This window comes from Argiope bruennichi, chromosome 7, assembly GCF_947563725.1.
Source record: "Argiope bruennichi chromosome 7, qqArgBrue1.1, whole genome shotgun sequence".
NCBI lineage: Eukaryota > Metazoa > Arthropoda > Arachnida > Araneae > Araneidae > Argiope > Argiope bruennichi.
The window spans coordinates 100,894,506-100,918,316 of record NC_079157.1 but is presented as its reverse complement, the minus strand read 5'-3'; the positions used below and the strand labels follow the sequence as shown (position 1 = coordinate 100,918,316).

Below are 23,811 nucleotides of genomic sequence, written 5' to 3'. Positions count from 1 at the left end.
ATTTTACTATATTTTAAGAATCCTATAATTTAATATTTTTAAAAGATTTAGGATCATATATTAGGAAAAAATCGGTATTTTCAATTAATTTTAATGCTTATTTTTTTATGTAATGTGTCAATATCGTAAGAGAATACAATTCGGAATTCTGAACTATATTAAAAGTAAAGAGTGAATTAGATCTTAATTGCATGAAAACCTCATTCATAAAAAAATATTTAGCTATATAATATATCGATATAATTCACAATAAATAAAATAAAAGTAATAATAAAACTACTGGATAAAATACAACTACTACTACTGATAATACTGAAAACCATTTCTTGTGCAAAACTATACTAAAAATGAACATGCGTCTGTCTGCGCTCTACGGTCCAGACCGTTTGACTTACAGGTATTAAATTTGGCACATAGTTACTTTCAAAGAACAGGAAAGTCTACCTCTGTGTGATTTTTTGAAATTTTGATTTGAATCAATTTATTAAAAAATGAAGTTGAATCCCAACGATTTTATACGATACTTGTCAAAATTATTATTGCACAAAAATAAATTTTGCATCGTTTTTAAATAATTGTCTTTTTAATTATATTAATTTAATAGTCACATAAAGTTTTCCTGAATTCTGACAATTTTTTTAGAAATATTTTTCTTGCCTAATTTCAAACAATATATTATAATGTTGCCCTGAAATTCGTTTCCAGTATCTCAAATATTTAATCGTGTGCCTTTTTTTTTTTTTTTTTTTTTGAAAGCTAAAGAAGAAGGATTCTGTTTAATAACGGCGTATTTTAACAAAACAATTGAAAAGCAAAAAAGTGACGTTATAATATCACGAAATGTAGAAGATGAATTAACAGCGCATTTGTTTTTAATAGCGCCTTGATATTATGGGATTGTCACCATTATAAAAGTTCAAGTACACAATAAATAAAATTTAAGTAAGGCAGAATTACATGGTTTTAATATTGACTTAATCATGGACATGAAGTTACATCGACACAATTTATCTGAAATCAAATATAAACAATATTTTCGGCGAACAGCTGATCGCATAAGGTGATTAAGAACTTGAATAAAAATTATAGAAATTCAGAATATATATAGCATACAGTAAATAATACAACATTATGACTGTTTGCATTTAAAGTAGTTTTGATTTTCATTGTTTCAGATACCGAAATTTATAATGTGCCATACAATTTCAGTTTCCCCCTCCCCTTCATTTCGGTTAGATTTTTTTGCAAATGAAAGATTTCATATAAAAATACATTAAATTTGTTTTATCTAAATGACTGAGATTGTATTATTTTTCAGAACTAATGAAAGTACAGTTCTTCTTAATAATAGTTTTCATTATTGCCACCACTCCAAAAAGAAATTACATTCGGATTCGAAAATTCGTATATATTAACTATTCATTTGTTTCTTATTTAAAAAATTATTTTATTTTGCAAGCAACTATATAAAGTTACAATCAATTGTATAATCAGCTATACAAAGTTGCAATAAATTATAAAGTTAATTATAATTCAATTATAAAGTTATCAATCAATTATAAAGTTGCAATCAAAGAAAAAGTTATTTTATTTTGCAAGCAACTATATAAAGTTGAAATCAATCAGCTATATAAAGTTGAAATCAATCAGCTATATAAAGTTGAAATCAATTGTAGACTGAGAATTTCCAAAACATGATTTAAAACAATGCAAATCCTGATCGTGAGTAATATTTGGAATTTGGGAGCCCAACCCCGACCTTGTAACTTCAAACCACGCCCACCTGCTAGTACATCACAAAAAATCCAACTACAGTGACAATCTGGGAGTTTTCCCTAAGATGTCAAATTTGTCTGGTCTGCTGTCTACCACAAACAAAATTATGATAAACCAAACTAAAATCGTTTCTTAGAATAAACTGAAAAAAATTCAAGTTGCATTTTTTTTTTTTTTTTTGAAAATGCATCCAATATTAAAAAAACGAATAAAGCACGATTGTTTATTTATATTTAAATAAAAATGATCCTGAAACGAGGTTTACTTATTATATATATATTGCAAAACTATGAATCGTATCATTCAGATTTCAAAAACAATGATAATTTTGGATTGTTTGTATTAAAAGTAATCATAAAAAATAATTCGAATTTTTCATCCATTTTATTTTAAATATAAAAGTTAAATAAGACACCATATTTGTAAACAAGAAATATTTATTTTTATTTTAGAAACAAGATAAATCCGAAACAGATGTGAAATATGATTCATTATTTGTGTTTCTGAAACGCTTTACCGAGTTTTGAAAAATTTAAGTAAACAAACATTTTTTTTTTCGTAGCGATTTAAAACAAATTCTTTTGTCAAAGCATAATAGACAATGACTTCCACAAGAAAAGAATAAACAAAATTAAATGGAAACAACCATATAATCAAAACATATCAATAAATAAACTTTTTTTGTTTAATGTTACGAATGACTGCAAAGCAATTCTATATATTTTAGGAAAATTTAGCAAGCAATTTATCAAATAAATTCAATTATTTTAAATAAAAATTTGATAAGATGGAATTTTAATATAATAAAAGTATTTTTCAACATTCTGAACATTTTCATGGATTCATTCAACCATATTCTTATGAATTCTAAACTCTAGCAAGAAATTTTTCAAGACATTTAAATAAAAATATTTAAATCCTTACATTTTTGTTATTAAAATAATAAATGTATGAATCGACAACTAATATAATTTGGTGTTTATTTATTAGGAAAAAAAAATGTTAAAAAAAATCCTATGATAGAATGCTCGTGAAATCGCTGCGAAAAAGGAGATTTTGCATTTGAATAAAAATCAATTGCTTCAATTAGCAGAAACTATTATTAGCAAGCAGTTCTTTCTCTTTTACTTTTAAATTTTGAGAAAAAAATTTATTAAAATATTGCTATAAAATTTACGTAGACTAAGTAATATTCATGAATTACAGCCAAATCGAAACTTCTACGTATGAAGGAAGGGAGGGGGGAGGGGATCGTCTGTTTGTATTGACACGATTTTTAAAATAAAAAGTTATTGTATAAATACTGCTATATTTTTTATTGTATTAAAAATTAGTTCTCATCACAGTAAAAAAAAAAAAAAATGAGTCGATATATGTGTATATAGGGAATATTTTTAAATTTTTATTTGTAATTCGCCAAATCAAAATTACCGATCCAAAATTCTTTTATAATTGATGCCTTTTCTCATAAATATTTTAGGAAAAGAATTATTTTATTATTTTATTTCAATATTTTATTAATAAAATTCTTTAATAAAATTTCAAAAGAAAGAATAAAGCAAATGTTAATAAACTTGCAATCAATTAAGAATTTCACGAACTAAGCAAAAATATCGTTTGTTTTCGTATAACAAGATGTATTTAATCACAAATTAACAAACGAATACGAACTTTTCACTCTTCTAATTAATTGCTTTGTCACGGCGAATAAAAGTAAATATTGTTTGTATGCAATAAACAAAAAATCCAGATAATTTTTCACTTGTCATAATTGTAAAAGTCTTCTATTTAGAATTCCAGTATGTAATTAAATTCGATTTTTGTCGATTGTGGCACACATTTAAATTTCATGAATGCCCCAAATGAAAATAAATGTACTACATTTTTATTCATATAAGCGGCAAGGCAAACGAGTGAGTACCCGCATAGAATGAATCATTCACTAGAGGTTTTTCTTAACGAAATAGGCCAACAGCGTAGGAGAAGAAAACGAATTTATAAAAACGAGAAAACAAAACTAACCTTTTGCATCGTTCCTAATAATCACAGCACAGGGTATATTCACAACAATCCAATTAATAAGCCACAGTACACTATAAATTCACACCAGCGCTGTACAAAAACACTACACACTGAAAGAAAATATTTACAACCGACAGATTTTTCCGCGGTATACAGTTCTCCCAGTTTACGATACGGGGATTCGATTGAAGGCAGAAAGTTTGTAACGTCAACAGGTGGCTCTGGAAATCGTCAGGTTGAGTTGAGGTGCTCCATTGGCTGCGGGAGTTGAAAGACAGGTAAGGCATGTGAGAGGATTGGTGATTGGTCGGTTGGAACGCGTAGGTATGCCGGGTGGGGAGGAAGGGCAGGTTGTAAAGTTGATTGAGGCAGTGGAAGGTGCCGGTCGCCAACTCGAAATTCTGACGTCGGGTTTAGACGGAGTGTGGAATGAAGTGGCCGTGTCTGCAACGACTTGATTGAAGAAATATTGCCGTGTAGCATTTTTAGGACATTAATAATTGTTCTTTTCTTTTCTGCCTGAATTCCGCCCAAAGAGAAAATTATCGAAGGAATTAATATTATAACTGTATCACATTCTTTTTAAATATTGAGAGAAAACGATTTATTTTATATTACTTTTTTATTTTTTTACTAGAAGTAATAAGTCAAACACTAAGTTTTTATAAACAATCATATTTTCCTGGTTTGATTGCGATTGCTTTTATTTAAAGTAATAAAAGAATATTTAATTTTCAGAAGAAAAAATTATTTTTACTAAATTCCACATTCGACAAGAACAAGATGTAGAATTTTATTATTTATTTTTTTCTTTTAACTAATGAATTAAAAATATTTTAACAAATTAATAAATTCTTAAGCTTTTTACAAAATTATTTATATTTAACTCAATAGAGCGCTTAAAATTTAATCTACGGAAAAATGTTCAACAATATCAATATTTTTAATTTATATTATAAATGTACACTTAATATCTATAATTTTTATTTATTTTATTTTATTTTTTTAAGATTCTATTATTTTTTTATTTTATTTATTTAAGTAGATGCACCAATTAAACTTTATTTTGAAAAATTATCCTTTAAAAAAACTAAATATGTAAATAAGAAATAATATAATATGATTTTTTTTCTCCATTAAGAGTACGAGATTTTTTTTAATCCATTCAAATGAAATAATTTTAATTAATCATGTACTTTTTCCTGCCTTACTGCTGAGAAACGATTGTTTGAAATTAATTAAACATTACATAAAATTAATTAATTCAGTTCATTTATGAACTAAATCAGTTAATTCTGATGAATACGACGATTAGATGGATCTAACATGGGTGGTTTAATCTGCCAACCAACTCGTCCACTCTTAATTCACAAATGAAACGAGCTAGATGGATGTAATTTGGTATTTACAATTATCACCAGAATTGCGTATCTATATGTAATATTAGATCCAATCTTTATGTTAGTTAACATTTGCGATTTTTGAATATGTAAATATTCTCAAACATGCAAGTTAAATGAATGAATTTTAGTATGTATTTTTGACATCAAAAGTGTAGATTTGTAGATTCTACATTACACAAAGTTAATGAATTTAGTCCATTTATGAAATAAATCAGTTAACAAATGGATGCAGACTATGAGATGGATCTAACACGGATGATCTAATCTATTAACCAATTCATGTAGGTGAAAACTCTTAACTCACGAATTAAACGAGCTAGATGGATGAAATTTTGTATATATAACTATTACTAGAATTGCATATATATATATATATATATATATATATATATATATATATATATATATATATATATATATATAATTGATTTTTTTTTTCGAATCCTGACGGCTAAATAATATGTAACATTATTTTGGTTGAAGCAGAGTGCAGGTTTGAAGACATAGACGAGACGTTATATTTTTAATTCTCTTTAATATCCATCTCGGGAAAGCAATTTATTTACAAGCAGACGCAGCGCGGCACAAAAGCAGAAGTAAGAAAAAAAGCGCGAAACAAATGATCACTAGTTTTATATAATATAGGACTTCTGGCCACGCGCCAATGGAATACATGTGTTGACCTTTGACACCTTTTCAAGGGCACCGAATGGATCACTTTCATTTGATATGTAGTACTGATGGCGCATTATCTTTACAAAGGGATTAATTAAACCGAAAGTGGAATTGGATCACGAAATAAGAGAATATTTTCAGAATGAAGTTTCTATGGGCTAAATTAAGATAAAATCTTGGAAATTAATTTAATTGAAATTAGAATTAAAATATCATTACATATATATGTAATACTAGCCGCCTTTGGCGACCAGCCGGTTCGCCAGTATTACCGCTCGCTACAATTTTCAATTAAATATTTTAAGTAACTGGTCTCTTAATAGATTCTCAAACAAAACCTTTTTAATCTTCAAATTTTGATAGTCATTCCAAGCTTATACTGTTGTTTAGATCGTTTCGTTCAATTTACTATATATATTTTGCTAATTTGTTGTCATTTCCGATAAAACTTCAACTTTAATTTAAAGTGGAAATGATGAAATTGCAATTAATATAAAGATATTTTTTAATAAAACCAAGCTTTTTATTTTATTTAACATCTTTATTGTTATTTATTTATTATTATTATTATTGAATACGAGTATTGCAAACAGAATCGCTCGGTATTTAAGTCTTATGTGAACTACAAAATATTTTTCATAATTTATGTAATATTTCAAACGATAATTCAACAAAAATTTCTCAGCATAAAATTAATTTTTTGTTTTGCTTTCAAAAGGATTGAAATGAAATCAATAATAATATTTTGTTCCGGCCTATAACTATATTTCAAAAATTATGAAGTCTAAATTTAATGCAATAAGGTATCATATTCTGAGAAATATTCTGGACACACCTAATTTTAAAAAAATGAATGAATGCTTCTATTTTCCACGATCAACTAAGACTTATTTATAAAGTTTTGAATGTTAAAAATTTAGAAAAACTCAACATTTTCATAATCTTAGGCCAATTAATCTTTAGAAACCTGCGCGCTGATTGGCGTATTTTCTTTGAAACGATCGATGGAAAATCTAAAATTATCCTTTTTTTATTGAATAGTGATGTTCAAATTTTCATAAATCAGTCAGTTTAAGTGATTGATTTAGTTGATTGGAAACTAACTCTCTTTATTTAAAATGTTAGTGTTTCAAGAACATTTTGTTATTCGTGATTTCCCCAGCAAAAGCTTTATGTAAAATCAAAAATTCATTATTTATTAGAGCATTTATTGAATCAAGTTACATAAAATATAATCATTTTCCATTTAAACCATTTTAGCAGATCTGTGTCTTACTAAAGGTTTACAAATTAGCTGTGTGGCCCTGATTTGAATGGATATCCTGTTCATATTAAACAAAACTTGGCTTAAAATAAAACTGATTTATTGGATTAATGATATAGAGAGTGTAAAAGATCATAAAATAATTTTTCTTGAATTTATTTTTTAGAAAAAATAATATTTCATATTTGTTTCATTTCCTACAGACACGTGCCGAAGATTATATTTTTGCAGATTTCATTTCCAAAAAGATTTAATTTATTTTTAGTTGGAGCTTTAATCAATGTGATGGCAACACTTTGAAAAAAGCTTTTTCCCCCCATGAATGCGAAACGTGCTCGTGCAGCTTAAATTTTATTTTTGTTTTGTACGAAAAAAATTGTTGAAAAATATAGTTAAAATATTTATTTAAAAATTCATTAAAAATAGAAATTTAATTTTAAGGTTAAAACATTAGTATCATTTAAAAGATAAATTTTTGATCTTTAACTTCATGTAAAAATCTTTTTTGTGCGGTAATATTTTCGGAAGTTATAGCAGAACACGCCAAAATTTCGCTTAATTTTTAAATAAATAATATTCTAATTAAAAATTCGAAAAAATAACCCCCAGGTGCACATTTCCGGCCTCCAAGGTATACACGTGCCAAATTTGGTAGCTGTAGGTTGAATGGTCTGACCTGTAGAGCGCCAACACACACACACACACATACACACACACACACACACACACATTGAGCTTTATTATAAGTATAGATTAGACCTAAATTGTACATTGATTAACATTTGCGCTTCTTGAATAAGTGAACTTTCTCAAAACAAGTTAGATGAATGAATTTTAACATGTAATTTTGATTTCAAAAATATAAATTTGTATCAAAATCTGCATCCAATTCGTCAAAAGAATGAAATCCAAAATGAATTCTCAGTTTTCTTCTCTTGAAAACTAGATAACCGAAGCTGAACGCCAGATGCATCATATTGTCAAAATATCCACTACATAAAAGTAGCAAAGAGACAATTTATGTCAGTTTGCGTTCTATTTTAGCTGTATTTTCTTTTAAGGTATAGTTGTTATCTCTGTTCATATACTATATTCATCTCCAGAGACCACTTCCATATTTCAACTCAGTGAATCCTATCTTTCTATTCTTCAAAGTGCTTATTAGAATTTCAAATGTTTAGGATCTTCGACAACCCCATTGCATCATCCCAGTGTACTCTAACCAGCAAAAAGTACTATTACTCGTTCTTTATTACACATTCACTCCTTTTCTTTTTCACCTTCGTTCTGCATGAGTCAGCGGGTTTTTTCGTTCCCTGCGATGTCTGCTGTGATGCATTGCGGCATATTAAAAAACGCGTATTGCCGTTTTTCTTCCATGATGGGTAGTGCTTTTCAAAGAACCACTACACTATTTCAGCCATCATTCTGTAATGGAGATGTCTAGAGGACACTATCACTTTTTTTTTTTCACTTTCTCGTATATGAATTATAAAAAGGGACAGTGTTCTAATCATAAAAAAATCCGATATCAAAATTCTGATGTTTCTCCACGATTCAGATCACCATGAACCCGAAAAACACATTTTTATTTTCTCGTATGCATAGAATGGATAAAGTATAATAATCGTCAAAAAATTCGAACTCTAGATTTTGATGAGTCTTCACATTTTAGACCGGAGAATACATTTTTGGAAAATGTCCGTCTGTTTTGTAACAAAGATAACTCAAAAACGTTTTGAGCTAAACGATTAAAATTTGGTATACTGTTTTTACACCAAATTTTATCAAATTTCTATTGTGTGTAAAACCTGTTCGGAAGAAGTCCGGCTGTTCGAATATAATTTAACAGACTTAGATAGATAAAATACAGTGCACAGATGTAACATATCTATAGTGTAGACATCAGTCAGATTTTGAGACAAATCCAACTATGGGTGACTGTCTGTCGGTCTGTACTTTCAGAAACATGTAAAAGCGATAATTCAAAAACGCAGAGGATTAAATATATAAAATTTGGTGTACGATTTTCTGACAACAGGTGTTTTGTAAGAAATGTTGGTTTCAATCCCTGAGGAAAATGCGTCTAAAACACAAATTCGATTTTTAGATGTTATTAATAGCATGCCACGGATTCATCGCTAAAAAGCTCGCCAAGGATCCCATGATTTGTTCAGTTAAAATGCCAAATTCACGCCAAAGGCTAATGTTTGGTAATTATTGTATGTTAATGCCATGTAAGGCGTTCTCTGGCATGACAAGTTTATTAAAGAGTATGCGAGAATCATACATTCCCGCTGGTTGAATTATATCCGACTTGGAAAATGATAAATCAAAAACATTTTGGACTAGATGGTTGAAATTTGGTATAAGATCTCTATATTTGTAAGTTTCTGTGAAATTTTGAGCGAAACTCCTTCAAAGGACGTCCGTCTATCCGATTATAAATTGACACAATGACTACAAATCTAAGTCGGCAAGACGAATAAAAATTAGTGCGCATATATTTAAAATCTAAAATGTAGGCATAGCCATATTTAGAACCCTATCTGTCAAGGGACTGACTGTTTGTCGGTCTTTATTTTCATAAGCATGCAAAGGAGCTTAGTCAAAAACGCGATCACTTAACTATATGAAATTTGGTGAGTGACTTAGAGACTACAATTGTAGTTTTGTATCTGATTGAATTTTATTCATTTGAAAAAAAAAACACACACATTGAAAGTACAGATTCGGCTTTCTGATATTGATGCATTAACCGCAATTGAAAGGTTAATCGCGAAAAATTGCATGCTAATATAAAAGAGGTTGTTGAAATTTGGTATGTGATCTTTACGCAAAGTTAGTAGACTTTTATTCAATTTTAAACGAAACCCATTCACAGGCAGTCTGCATGTTTCAATGCAAATGAATAGAATAATGAGGAAACCTATAGAGCTAGTTGGGTGAAATTTGGTACTCAACTTATGCATTTAAAGTGTAATAAAGTTTAAGTACAGTTCTTATAAAATTTTGACGAATTTTTTTTTCAAAATATTTGCCATTTGTTTGTCTGTTCTTTCCTGTGATAAACGCGATAACTCAAAAACGCAATTATTTAGATAGGGAAAATATCGCATTCGAATTGTAGTTCTGTTTCAAATTTCCGTTTCAATTCGTCGAAAATAAAGTACTCAAAATAAATATTATTTTTTTGCTCTTCATGCATAAAACGCGTTATAAAGCTAAGAAGCGCTATAAGCGCTATAAAGCAAAAAATACATATATGTGGATTTATAAAAGAGAACTTTGAGTGTTCACAGCCTTATCCCACAATTTTTGTGTGTGGTGGTAAAATGGTGGGGAGAATCGATAAAATTTAATACAGAAATATGCAAGATATTTTCGGGTAGACATACATTCGTCGAGTAAATTCTATATGGAAAACATAAAAAGAAAACATTATAATTGCAATGAAATTCCACCTCATGATTCTAATGAATTTCTTCATTTCAAATTCCCCTGGATTCAGAAAAAAAATTAAGTCAAAGAAATTACTAGGAACTAGGGTAGCGTAAAAATTGATTATATGATTACTTTGAAAATTCCCTTGGTTAATCTCTCACAATCCACTGTTAAGTACGATTTTAGCAAACTTCCGGCTGCCCTTCGACTTCAAACAGACGAGCGCATTTGCTGAGGGAGGGTAGGGAATAAAACTGGAGAAATAATAAGACTTTAATAAATACGTTTTTTTTAACTCAGTAAACCCCCCTCCACACACACACACACACACACTGCTTTTCATTATTGATATAATTCCAATCTCCTTTTATGAAGGAGTGCACCGCAGCCGGCTGGAAAAAGTTTGATGATACCAGCCTCTTAAATTATCAAAATGGTTTCATTTTTCATCTCACAATTCTTATGTCATTCCCGCTAACTATTCAGACCCACTTATTAGAATGACGTCACCAACTTGATTAAAATTCAAATATACAGTTAAAAATCTCATTCGACTCAAATAATATTGTCACGTTGGTACTTAAGCGTGGGACTGAATGACACACAGGAAGTAAAGCTAAACCGATTCATGAACTCAACTCAAGGAGCGGAGTACAAAAAGAAGCTCTGCACAACTCAGAACACCGTGAGTGAGAGATATTCGGCTATTATACCAGCAGGGAAAGTTACAGAATACTTTTCTGAGTCAGTAAGAAAAGTCCAGAGCACTTATCTGGTAAATTAAAGAAAGGTCCCGAATCTTCTGCAACACGAAATAAAAGAGAGCATAAATCTAGGAAAAATATTTACACAAATTTTAAATCTTATTTGTATCGAGTGGGATTCGAACTTACCAACTCTTGATTATGAGACCAGTGTGATGACCATTTGACTTTGGAGAGTCGACTGCTTCTTTTCAATGAGACAATATTAACATTATGGCACTGAAATGTGTCATTGTTATAGATTTAGAGGGTGGAGATGTTGAAAAAAAGAGTTAATTTGTCCCTGTTCCTTGTCTCTCTTTGTAAACATTGAATGCCCTTAAATAATGTTTGTTAACTTATAAATCTAGACGGAGCCCAAGATTCCCTGTTAATTAATCTATTCACTTCCTGTCTAGTTAATATATGTCATGCTCTGGCTGACCAATCAGCACTCCTTGTAAACCCATCTATTCACTTACCATATGGCTGATGAGGCTTGTAACAAGCTACAAAGTAACACAAGTAAATCTAAACCATTAGCTCTGTCCACGTGCATCCCTTCTCATGTAAATGATATGAACACTCCCAAATAATATGAAGTAAATATTTCATACATATGAAATTATGATTTAATTATGTAGCTTTTCTAAGACCCCGGTACAGGGTAGTTGCTTCGTGGTCCGAAGATCGCTCATTCGAGACACAATTACATGCTATGATCCTCTATGCATAAGACCTATTAGCTAGATTGCTTAGAATTATTAACGAAATTAACCAGATAGTTTTGAGTTGCCAATCTAATTACCTAGATAGCTTAGAATTATTGGCCAGATTAGCTAGATAGCTTAATTACTAACTAGATTAGCTAGGTAGTTTAGTTACTAACTAAATTAGCATTGATAGCTTAATTGCTAAATAGATTAGCTAGGTAGTTGAGTTACTAACTAGATTAGCTAGGTAGCTGAGTTACTAACTAGATTAACTAAAAGCTGAGTTACTAAGTAGATTAGCCAGGTAGCTTAGTTACTAACTAGATTAACTAGATAGCTGAGTTACTAAGTAGATTAACTAGATAGCTGAGTTACTAAGTAGATTTGCTAGGAAGCTTAGTTACTAACTAGATTAGCTAAGTAACTTAATTACTAACTAGATTTGCTAAGTAATTTAGTAACTAATTAGATTAGCTAGGTAGCTGAGTTACTAAGCAGATTAGCCAGGTAGCTTAGTTACTAACTAGCTTAACTATATAGCTTAATTACTAACTAGATTAGCTAGGTAGCTTAGTTACTAACTTGATTAGCTAGGTAGTTTTGTTACTAACTATTAGCTAGGTAGCTGAGTTACGAACTAGATTAGCTCGGTAGCTGAGTTACTAACTAGATTAACTAGATACCTGAGTTACTAAGTAGATTAGCCAGGTAGCTTAGTTACTAACTAGATTTGTTAGGAAGTTTAGTAACTAATTAGATTAGCTAGGTAGTTTTGTTACTAACTAGATTAGCTAGGTAGCTGAGTCACTAACTAGATTAGCTAGGTAGTTTAGTTTCTAACTAGATTAGCAAGGTAGCTGAGTTACTAACTAGATTAGTTAAGTAGCTGAGTTACTAACTAGATTAGCTAGGTAGATTAGAATTTATGGAAAAATTGTTTATAATTATTGGCTAAATTAGTCAGATAAAATTTTTTGACTAGATAGCTTTAAATTACTTGGATATATTAGTTAGATAGCTTAGAATTACCAACTTACCTGAATAGTTTAGAATTTTTATACAGATTAGATAGAAAGTTTAGAGTTATTAAGATGATTAGTCAGGTAACTGAAAATGAATCGATTAGAGCTAACTATAACCTAATATACGCTACCAATAATTCTCCTCTTAGTGTGGTGTGGAAGCTTTCATAGAAGATGTGACCACTAAAATGTCACTTTCTTCTTTTGAGAAAGATTCGATATATCCCAAAATAAACTTCGGATACCTTCAAAACGAGTTGTCTGTTTAACTAAAATAAATATAAAAACATCGTAACTATATTTACAGACTTTCAGCATTCAGTGAAATGAACGTAGCATGAGAAACGAGAGAATGTTGTTTCTTTAAAAATCTCGACACGCACAAGTCTCAACTATGGAAGATAGCGGAGAAAATTCCCGATTCGCTCTGCATGTTTGCTGTGTGTGTTTGCTCAGTTTACGAGGATTGTTTTGTGTGTACACAACACGAACGTGCGCCAGTAAAATCGCCGCCGCACGTTTCCCACTGTAAAATGAAATGAAGCGAAGGTCAAATTGTGTGCGGGCAGTTAAAAGGGAACTTTTACGTACACTGTCATAAAGAGTCATTAAAGGAAATATTATAATCGTAAAAAAAAAAAAAAAAAAAAAAAAAAAAATCGAAATCGAAATTTTGACGAATTTCAACGTTTCAGACCTCACAGAGTTCGAAAAGCACATTTCCAGTATTATGTCTGTCTGTCTATAGCACGATAACATAAAAATAGTTCGAGCTAAACAAACGGGCGGTTATTACAACTAATTTATAGACTACTATTAAAGTTTGAACAAAATCCATTCAGAGGAAGCCTGTCTGGCTATTCGAGAGCAAGAGCTCGATAACGTTGTTGTTGTTTCTAATGGCACTTGTCCTAGAGAAGCTCACTGACTTTAAGAAGTCATTTGTGGATTAAGCCAAGGGTACGTCTCTTGTTTTTTCAGTAGCGCCACCTAGGGCCAAGAGCCCTAGTCACAACCCGTTTTACGGGACGGACTTCATTCATACATTACATTCACTCAACCACAGATCGTAATTTAGACCTGAATCAGAGAATGATCACCCCTGATCCGTACCCCCAGAGGTATTACTCTCGACATGGAGGACTTCGTGACCGCAACAGATTTATGCGTGCGTCTGCTACCACACACACGGGGAGTCTACGACAGGCGGGATTCGAACTCAAAACCCAACGGACGCGAATCCAACGTCCTACCAACCAAGCTGTACCGGCCTATTCCACAATGTACAAAACATATTTAATAAACAAACAAAAAGTAAGTAAGATGAGAGATAAATAACCGATGAAATATAAAATTTGGCACACAGGTGTAGCATCTAAGTTGCCTATTCTTATTCAACTTTTGAACCAAATTTGTGAAGGAGTCGACAGACTGCCGATATGTACTTTCTCATGAATGTAAAGGCAACTATTCATAATTATCTAAATCAATAAAAATATCATCAATCTGTGCCTGATTTTAGTTTTAATTGATTGGCAAAAAGGCCTCCATAATACATATTCGTACGATAGATTTAGAAACCAGTGAGAGTGGTCTCCTTAAAACTTTCTTGCATACTCTCTAATAAACTTTGTTGTTGTTGTTTCTAATGGCATTCGTCATAGACAAGCCCACTGACGAAGTCAATGATTATAAGCAAAGGATACGTCTCTTGTTTTTTAGTAGCGCCATCTAGGGCCAAAAGTACGTCTTAGAAGCACAAGCATCACAACCCTTTTTGTAGGTTTATTCATGCATTTCATTCACAGGTCGTAATTTACACCCGAACCAGCGAATGATCACCCCTGAATCAGTGTCCCCAGTGGTATTACTCTCGACATGGAGGACTTTGTGACCACGACAGATTTATACGTGCGCCAGCCACCACACACACGGAGAGTCTTCGGCCGGAAGGGTTCAACCCAAGGGACGCGAATCCAAAGCCCTACCAACTAGGCTATCCTAGCCCCTAAGAAACTTTTCCTTCCAGAAAACGCCTTGCATTAAATTAGCGTAAGATAGTTACGAAATATTAAATTTTGGCGTGAATTTCGCATTTACTGTGAATTTTACGTGTCATTCTTGGCGAATTATTTGGCGATTAATCTCTGGTAGGAGGCTAATTATAACTGAAAACCCGAATTTGTGTTTTAGACCTGCGATTGAAACAAAAATTTGACTCAAAACTGCACTTATAGTCACAAAATCCCATATTAAATTTGATATATTTAAGTCATCGCGTTTTTAAATTTTCGATTTTACATATTTCTGAAAGTACAGACTGACAGACAGTCAACCCGTTGTTGCATTTGGCTCAAAATTTGACAGGTGTGTAGACTACAGACCTTGAATCTGTGTACCGAATTTTAGCTATCTAACTTTCATTGTTTTGTAATTATTGTGTTAATTATATTCGACCAAACGGACAGATGAATTTCCTCTGAACAGATTTTAATGGAAAATGGAAAATTTGGAATGGAAATTTTTAATGGAAAATTTGATGGAAATTTGCATATTTGAGCAAAGACCGTATACTAAATTTCACCATTTAGTTCAAAGCGTTTTTGAGTTTTCGTTGTCACAGACAGACAGACGGACATTTCCCAAACATGTGTTTTTCCAATTCAGGGAAGTCTAAAATGCTAAGATTCGTCCAAATCTCAAATTCGATTTTTTTTAATGATTACTATACTTTCTCTACTGCACATATCAGAAAGTAAAAATGCTAGATAGTGGGAAAGATCCATATTTCGTAGCTGTTATGCGCCAATACCATGGAAGGCGTTCACAGGCGTTCGCAATACCATGGAAGGCGTTACCCATGATGCACAGTATCATGGAGAGATAGAGAAATGAGACAATTTTTGAAGAGAATGCGGAAAAGCTTCGAGAAGAACACTTCCACTGGCTTTCAGTGAGTTTTATGTATAGGAATGGAAAGATGTCTTTGACCTCACAGAAAGAATATAAGAAACATATTTATTTCAAATTTAACGTTATGAAAAAGGTTTATAATGTTTTGATAACTCAAAATAAAATGATAAAGTTTTAGAAAATCAGATTTTAACATGATAATCTTTATAGGCTGATACACCATTGAAATTGGTGAGAAAGCAAGTTTCGGTTATAAAACAAGGCTCAATTTTTTCTATGCAAAAAATGACAATCAATAAAACATCTTCCATTCGGTTTGATGTCTTTTTGGAATTTCTCTGGTAACTTCAAAATTCCGCGTGTATATGATTTCTGGTCCTTATCAACAAAAAACTAAACCACGAGCGATTTGAGGTCGTCATTATAATTCTAATTTTTATCATTAAAATGATTTTGTAAACTAATCATCATCCGATGGTGGAAGGTCTGGGTTATCGATATGGTTTTTAATGGTTTATCACACCTGGGTATGATATTTTCAATTAATGTTATTGTAGACCATTCATTATTCATTACCCATTACAATTCCTTCGCTTTCTCATAATCGCTAATATACATATAAACAAACACCCCCCCATGGGATATTTTGGCCAAAAATCTAAAACATACTACAATTCCGTTGATACCAAATTTTTGAGGGGGTTTTGTGTGTGTGTAGTATCGGACTCATATTCATATTTGAAATGACGGATATCGCCTACATTTTGACGAAAGTCCGCAAATTCGATGAAAATCAACAAATTTGATGTTTGGACATCATACCAAATCTGATTAATCTAGCTCAATGCGTTTTTCAGCTATCGTGCTCACAGCCAAACACACACACACAATTTTAGAAATGTGTTTTGGGATACAAAGAAATCTAAAGAGATTCATCCGAAATCTCGAGTCATTTTCAATAAAAAATATGTATGAATTTGGTGCTAGAAGAATATATCCTATTTCATCTTTCTAACTTCAATGTGTTTTTGAATTATCGTATTCAGAGACAAATATCATTCTAAAAATATATTTTGATGGCTCAAGGAGATCTAAAATGTGGAGATTCATTCAAAAGCTCGAGAAATATTCAATAAAAATCGATACATTTGGTGTTAGGACAACATATCCAATTGATTCATTCTATCTCAATGTGTTTTTGAATTATTGTATTCATAGACGGATATCTTTCTAAAAAGGCGTTTTGAGGACTCAAGGATGTCAAAAACGAGAATATTCAATCGCTAAATTTGGTGTTAAAACAATACGTTTAATACCACTCGGGGTACTGGGTCAGGGGTGATCGTTCCCTGATTCAGGTCTAAATTACGATTTGTGGACGAGTGAATAAAGTGGGTAAATGAAGTCCGCCCCCTAAAAAGGGTTGTGACGTGTGTGTAGCTAAGTCGTTCTCTTGGCCCTAGATGGCGCTACTATAAAAACAAGAGGCGCTCCCCCACCGGCTTAAAATCGCTGTCTTCGTAACAGCGGTCTTGTCCATGGCAAGTGCCATAAGAAACAACAACAACAATGCGTTAGATTTCATTTCTCTAGCTCAATGTGTTTTTGTGTTGTCGTATTCACAAACAAACAGATATAATTCCAAAAGTGTGTTTTTCGGACTCGCGGATGTCTGAAAACGTTCTGCTTCATTCGAAATCTTGTACTGGAATTTTTTCCTGATTAACGTTCGTTGTCTCTCCATGCTTCGTATACGACCATCTAAAAATGGTTTAGTAAAAATAAGGAAATGTTTATTATCTTTGATTTATTTGATTGAGGTCATATTTTATAATCGATGATGGACTCCATAGTTATATAAATAGCTAAATAACGAACCTCGACTATAATTAGAGTGTGAACTGACTTCAGTGTTTTTGGAAACTAGAATTAAAATTCTTTTTATTACCACTTTAAATGCATAAAAGGTAATGATAAATAAAGTAATGCATTTCTATAAAATAAATGCCATTTTTTTTTCATGATTTAAAAAAAAAATGAGCGTGAAACTCATCCAAACATGTGATTTCGTTTCGGTTTGGCGAGATTTACAACCAATAACTTTAAACCATTACGCAATAGTTTAAAATTAAAAGATACAAAATTTATAGTCAGAAATAACGAAACGTTAAAAAAGATGAAAGGTTACAAATATTCTTTATTTTTATACTTTTATACTTTTGTAGATCTTTGTTCAGTAGTCATATTACTTTGCATAAAAATGCTCCTAGGAAGAAAAAACACACACAAGTATTTGCAACTGTTTGCATTTATCAGTATTCATTTACAAAGTCTTCGTATATTCTATTAATCAATCAATTTTTTTGTTACTGTTAGCATAAATCGATTAAATCGCGCCTATAATCTTCGATGCATGCATTCTTGATTTTGGAAAACATTACGGTACCTATTAATTAACGGTGAAGGTTTGGCGACTCGTTAGCGAAACCAATTTCCTAAAAAATTATAATTTTCTTCCTGTAAACTTTGCACAAAAAAAAAAAAAAAAAAAAAAAAAATTGTAAACAGCCTAATCAGATGCTCGTTTTCTTCTCGTAAATTTAAAGCACTCTCATAGGGTTGCAATAGCAGTTTGGTTTTGGCGTTACATTTGGCGAGTTTTGGCTCTTTCATCGTTAGTTAATAAGTACCAACATTGCTTATTTTGAAGGCAAAAAGGAATGTGATATCATAGTACAGAATAACATGTAATTGGCGGTCATACATTCTCAGATGTTTACGAAATGAATAGACAAGTTTTAACTTGTTTGCTAGATAACTGAGAAATATTGGTCAAATTAGATTTTTAAAAAAAGAAAGAAACATAGATGACTATATTATATGATACATTAGAATTATAGGCTGGATTAGCTAGTTAATTTAAAATTACTTTTAGATTAATAAATACTTGAAATTGAAAGCAAGAATAGCTAGATACCTTAGAAATATTGGCTAGATTATCTAGAATTATAGGCCTGTCGCAGAATTAACTGATATTTGAAACTGATTAGCAAGATGCTAGATGCCCTGTTGTTGTTTCTTATATCACTTGCCATGGCAAGCCCGGTGTTACGAAGACACCGGGCTTGATTTAAGCCGGTGGTGGCGCATCTCTTGTTTTTTCAATAGCGCCGACTAGGGCCAAGAGTATGACTTTGCTACTCACGCATCACTCATTCGCTTGCACAACCCCTTTTTACAGGAGAGCGCATTCACACATAGAAAAAGTAAGAACAACGATTCCCAAACTGGGACTCGAACCCAGGACGCCTAGAACACGGGGAAGACGAGCTACCCTTATGCCAGGACACTGGCTGCTAGATACCCTAAAAATTTTAGTCAGATTATTTAGATAATTTGAGATTAATAGTTAAAATTATTGGTCAGAACAGCAAGACAGTTTCGAGTTACTCAAATGAAATTAACTACATAAGTTATAATTTCCGTCCAGATTAACTAATGACAATAGTTTTTGAAGATTAGATAGATGGTTTAGAATTGCAGGTCAGATTAGCTTAGGTACATTAGATTATCTGACATTAGCGAGTCAGATTAGGTTACAGACTAGATTAGCTAAATTATTAGCTTAACTAGATTAACTAGATCGTTTAAAGTTGCTAACTAGATAAGTTAGATCGCTTAGAATTAGAGGTCAGAAAACCTCAACAGTTTCAAGTCACTCGCACAAAATTACCTAAATAAGTTAGAATTTCCATCCAGATTAACTAGATAGTGAATAAATTTTCGAAGCTTAGTTAGACAACTTAAAATTGCGAGTCAGATTAGCTAGATAATTTAGAGTTATTAGCTAGGTTAGCTAGATAGGTGAAAGTTATGAAACGGATTAGCTAGACAACTTTGAATAAAACGACCAGAGCTTAGCTAAAGAGATCGAAATTATATGGTAAAATGCAGTCTTTCAATGAAATCAGCAAACATATTTCCAATCTCAAACTAATTCATATAACGGAACAACTTGATTTCCACGGCGATCGCAATAAATAGCCAAATCATGTAAAAAACAGCCAAAAGTAGCCAAACAACCATACAAACAAGCTAAATGCAAGTAATTCTGGCGTTTTTCAGGCTTCTTTTTAATAACGGTCGCAGTGGGAATCAAGATGTGCCCATTTAACTTCGCCTGTAAAACATACTTCGCTGCAGACCACCTTTCAAGTACAGAAAAGCATTTTGATACTTCATAACAATACGAGTAGCTGACAATTAGTAGTCAGTTCTTTAATTCATTCCTCATTTATTATGTCATAGATCTTTAAAAAGAATCCTTCCTCACAATTAAAAGATTTTTAGTTTTTAATCATCTTTTCTATTACGTGTCTTCAAACAGTAGTGTACCTGCATAACATATTAACAATATCACCGATCCAGACCGTCGTCTACCATGTCCTTTCAATCTACCTGCATTGTTTCCACAAGGTAATTGGAAGATGTGTTTAGCCATTTTTTGTAACAAAAGAAAGAAACAGTCCCATAAATACTTCCTTATTCTTTTAAGAAAAGGAAAAAAAAAAGTGAAAAAGCAAACCAACCAAGGATCCAATACAGAAGTAATGACCCGCCATTCATTTTTGTCTCAATAAAAGCGAAAAATAAACGATGAACTGACTGACTAGCTGCGAGCCTTGAGCTCGCTTTACAGTTACTAACTTATTATTTTTTTTTTTTACCCATGCCGATATTGGACAATGATTTGACCCTGGACGGAAGTTATAAAAAGTCATTTACCCAGGATTTGAAAGTCATTCGGGCTCCGATGGGTTTCTCCACGCCTTTTTCTATTGACTTGATAAAATTCAGTTTTTTTTTTACCAAGCGTTTACTTTCTTTTCATTAAATTAAATGAGGAATTTTAAAGCTTTTATCAAAAGCAAGACCATTAAATGACGCCTCTTTTACCTTCAATGTAAAGAAGGCAATGAAATTTATTTTCATTTAAATTCAATTTTCGCAATCCTTTTTTTCCCCCTTATTATTTTAAATCCATTGTTATTCTTCCGAAGGAAAAATTTTTTTAAACCTTTTGTAAGCAACAGAACAGAATTCAAAACGTATTTCCTTCGAAGACTTCATAATGCTCCTTCGGTTGTAGTTTATAGTAACAGGTGGTGAAATATCCTTATGGTTTATTAATTTGAATTTCGTGGTATGATTCGCCCATGATTTTAATTCTGTTTTTGACATAATAGTGCTGATTTTTCAGCCTTTTCTATTTTAAATGATCGAATGAGTTAGGAATTAGATCTGCAATTAATGTTCTGATATTCTGGAAGGGTTATTAAATAAAACATTTCTTTTTTCGAATTACTTAATTTATTACTTTGCCAGATTCAGTTAATCAACTTTTATAATTGCCTCGATTTGTTGGGAATTACCCCCAGTAGTAGAGGTAATTTTTTCTGTGATCATATGCCAAAATGTGCGTTCCCAATTACCCGCAGAGGTTATGTGAGTAATTGGGGCCGCACATTTTGGCAGTTGATCACAACAAGAGATTGATTTGAAGATACTGTATTCGAAATAATAATAAACTATTGATTACTGCCAGAGAATTTATTTTATTTCTCTTTCCTGATTACATCAAAATATATTTATTGCAGTTTTTCAATAAAAATATATTCTATTTCAAAGAGTATTGCATATAACTATTTAAAAACTTCAATTTAGAAAATTTTTCAATAATTATATCTTTCTTAATTATATCTCCAGTTTTCTCTTTTTTCGAATTACTTAATTTATTACTTTACAATTCAGTTACATCAATCTTTATAATTACCTCGATATGTTGGAAATTACCCCCCAGAAGTAGAGGTAATTCTTGCTGTGGTCATCTGCCAAAATGTGCATTCCCAATTACTCCCCAGAGATTATAAGGGTAATTGGAGCCACACATCTTGGCAGATGATCACAACAAGAGATTGATTTGAAGATAATGTATTCGAAATAATAATGAACTATTGATTACTGCCAGAGAATTTATTTTATTGCTCTCTCCTGATTACAGTAAAATATATTTATTGCAGGTTTTCATTAAAAATATATTCTATTTCAAAGAGTATTGCATATAACTTTTTAAAAACTTCAATTTAGAAAATTTTTCAATAATTTTACCTCCAGTTTTCTCTTTTTTCGAATTACTTAATTTATTACTTTACAAGATTCAGTTACCTTTATAATTTACAACCTTTGTACCTTATTACCTTATATTATACAACCTTTATAATTGCCTCGATAAGTTTTGAATTTGTGTGTTACATGGAAAATTCAGAAATGAATTTTTATGAAAACAAAAATGACTATTATACGAACTAGAAAGAAATACCTCAGACTTAGAAATGCAACTTAAAATGAGTGAGAAATAATAATTCAATTTAGTAGTAAAAAGTAGAGCTCCTATATCAAGCAAAGCCCAGCTCATTTTCCCCTTCACATTTATGCTGTGTGGAAAAAAAAATTCATTTAGCCATAAGATTATCTGTATAGCTTTTATCTGACTGTCAGAAATCACACAGTATCATAAACCATCAAAATAAAATTTTATTTAATCAGATCATTACTCTTTTTAAACGTGACATGCAATAGTAACCTTCATTTTCCCAGATGTGCAGAAAATGAACATTCATTCTGGTACCTTCAACAAAGTCGATAAAGATGCATATTTGTTGAAAAATCAACAATGATTGATCCCACATGATTATTTACTCCAGCTCTACAGTCTCATGTTTCTTATTGAAAAATTAAATTAATTTAAAATTAAACATTGTTAATTAATCGATCTTTCAGATTCATTCTGAAGTACTTTTGAATTAAAATAACACCGAATAAAGGAAATTAAAATTTTCTAATCTGCATAGCGTTGACCCAACTGGCATAGAAAAAATCACACATTTGCGTTACCGTAACTGGCGTTGAAGATTCACGCATGCGCATTGTGTTCTGATTGTTGACAATATTATCAACGCATGATTCTTGATTTAAATTATTTTTATGGTAGTTGCATGCTCTTGCATTTAAATTGTATTAATGTTAGTTATATATTTTTTGTATACGCTTATAGTTTTAAGTACATCGTTTTTTAAAACCTGTTTTCGACCGATTATTTTAAACGATTCATTTTATTTTCTTAGTGTTTGATGCATTTTAACATAACATTGTTAATTAATCGATTAATTAATAACACTGTGAATTAATCGATCTGTTCATGATGAATCTGAGAAAATTTTGTTGACAAATTCTTGAGATATTACATAAATTAAGAAAGATATTATTTAGTGCCCATAAAGTTTAAACGCTCCGTGACTCTGTTATCAGTAATCATATTATAAAAAAATGCATTGTTTCAGTAAAAAATATTATTATATTAATTGCATATTATATTATTTATATTAATTAATTCTTTCCACTTTAATTTAAAGCATCAATTCTACGGGAGCCAACAGGAAATGAGAGAGATACATATTACGTTATGACTGAAGGCCTTTATAATATTATGAGTGAATTATATGACTATCAAAATGTGAAGTTTTAAAATATTTTGATGAAGAATCTATGAAAGTTGGAATTGCATAAAATATTTAATTATTCAAATTTAAACGAACATTAAGATTGGCGAACTGACTGGTCGCCAAAGGCGACTAGTATATAATAAAGATAACTCAAAAATGCTTTGAGCTTGTCGGAGGAAATTAGTAAATTTAAATGGAATTGGTATTAGATGGAATGGAATGTGAAACTTAAATGGTGTCATTAAAAAGTAATGTAATGTAGATCATATGGTAG

At 31.1% G+C, this 23,811-nt stretch overlaps 2 protein-coding genes across 3 annotated transcripts in view; one reads left to right on the top strand and one right to left on the bottom strand.

Annotated features, from left to right (window-relative positions):
- LOC129975715 (unconventional myosin-XV-like) overlaps nt 1-3,970 on the bottom strand; it is a 351,522-nt gene extending 347,552 nt beyond the window's left edge. For both annotated transcript variants that reach the window (XM_056088888.1, XM_056088889.1), the window contains exon 1: nt 3,799-3,970. The gene's annotated coding sequence lies outside the window, so the exon portion shown is untranslated. The remainder of the gene's footprint in view (nt 1-3,798) is intronic.
- Nucleotides 1-23,811, top strand: part of LOC129975716 (uncharacterized) — a 36,449-nt gene that overhangs the window by 3,681 nt on the left and 8,957 nt on the right. The gene's annotated exons all lie outside the window — the stretch shown is intronic.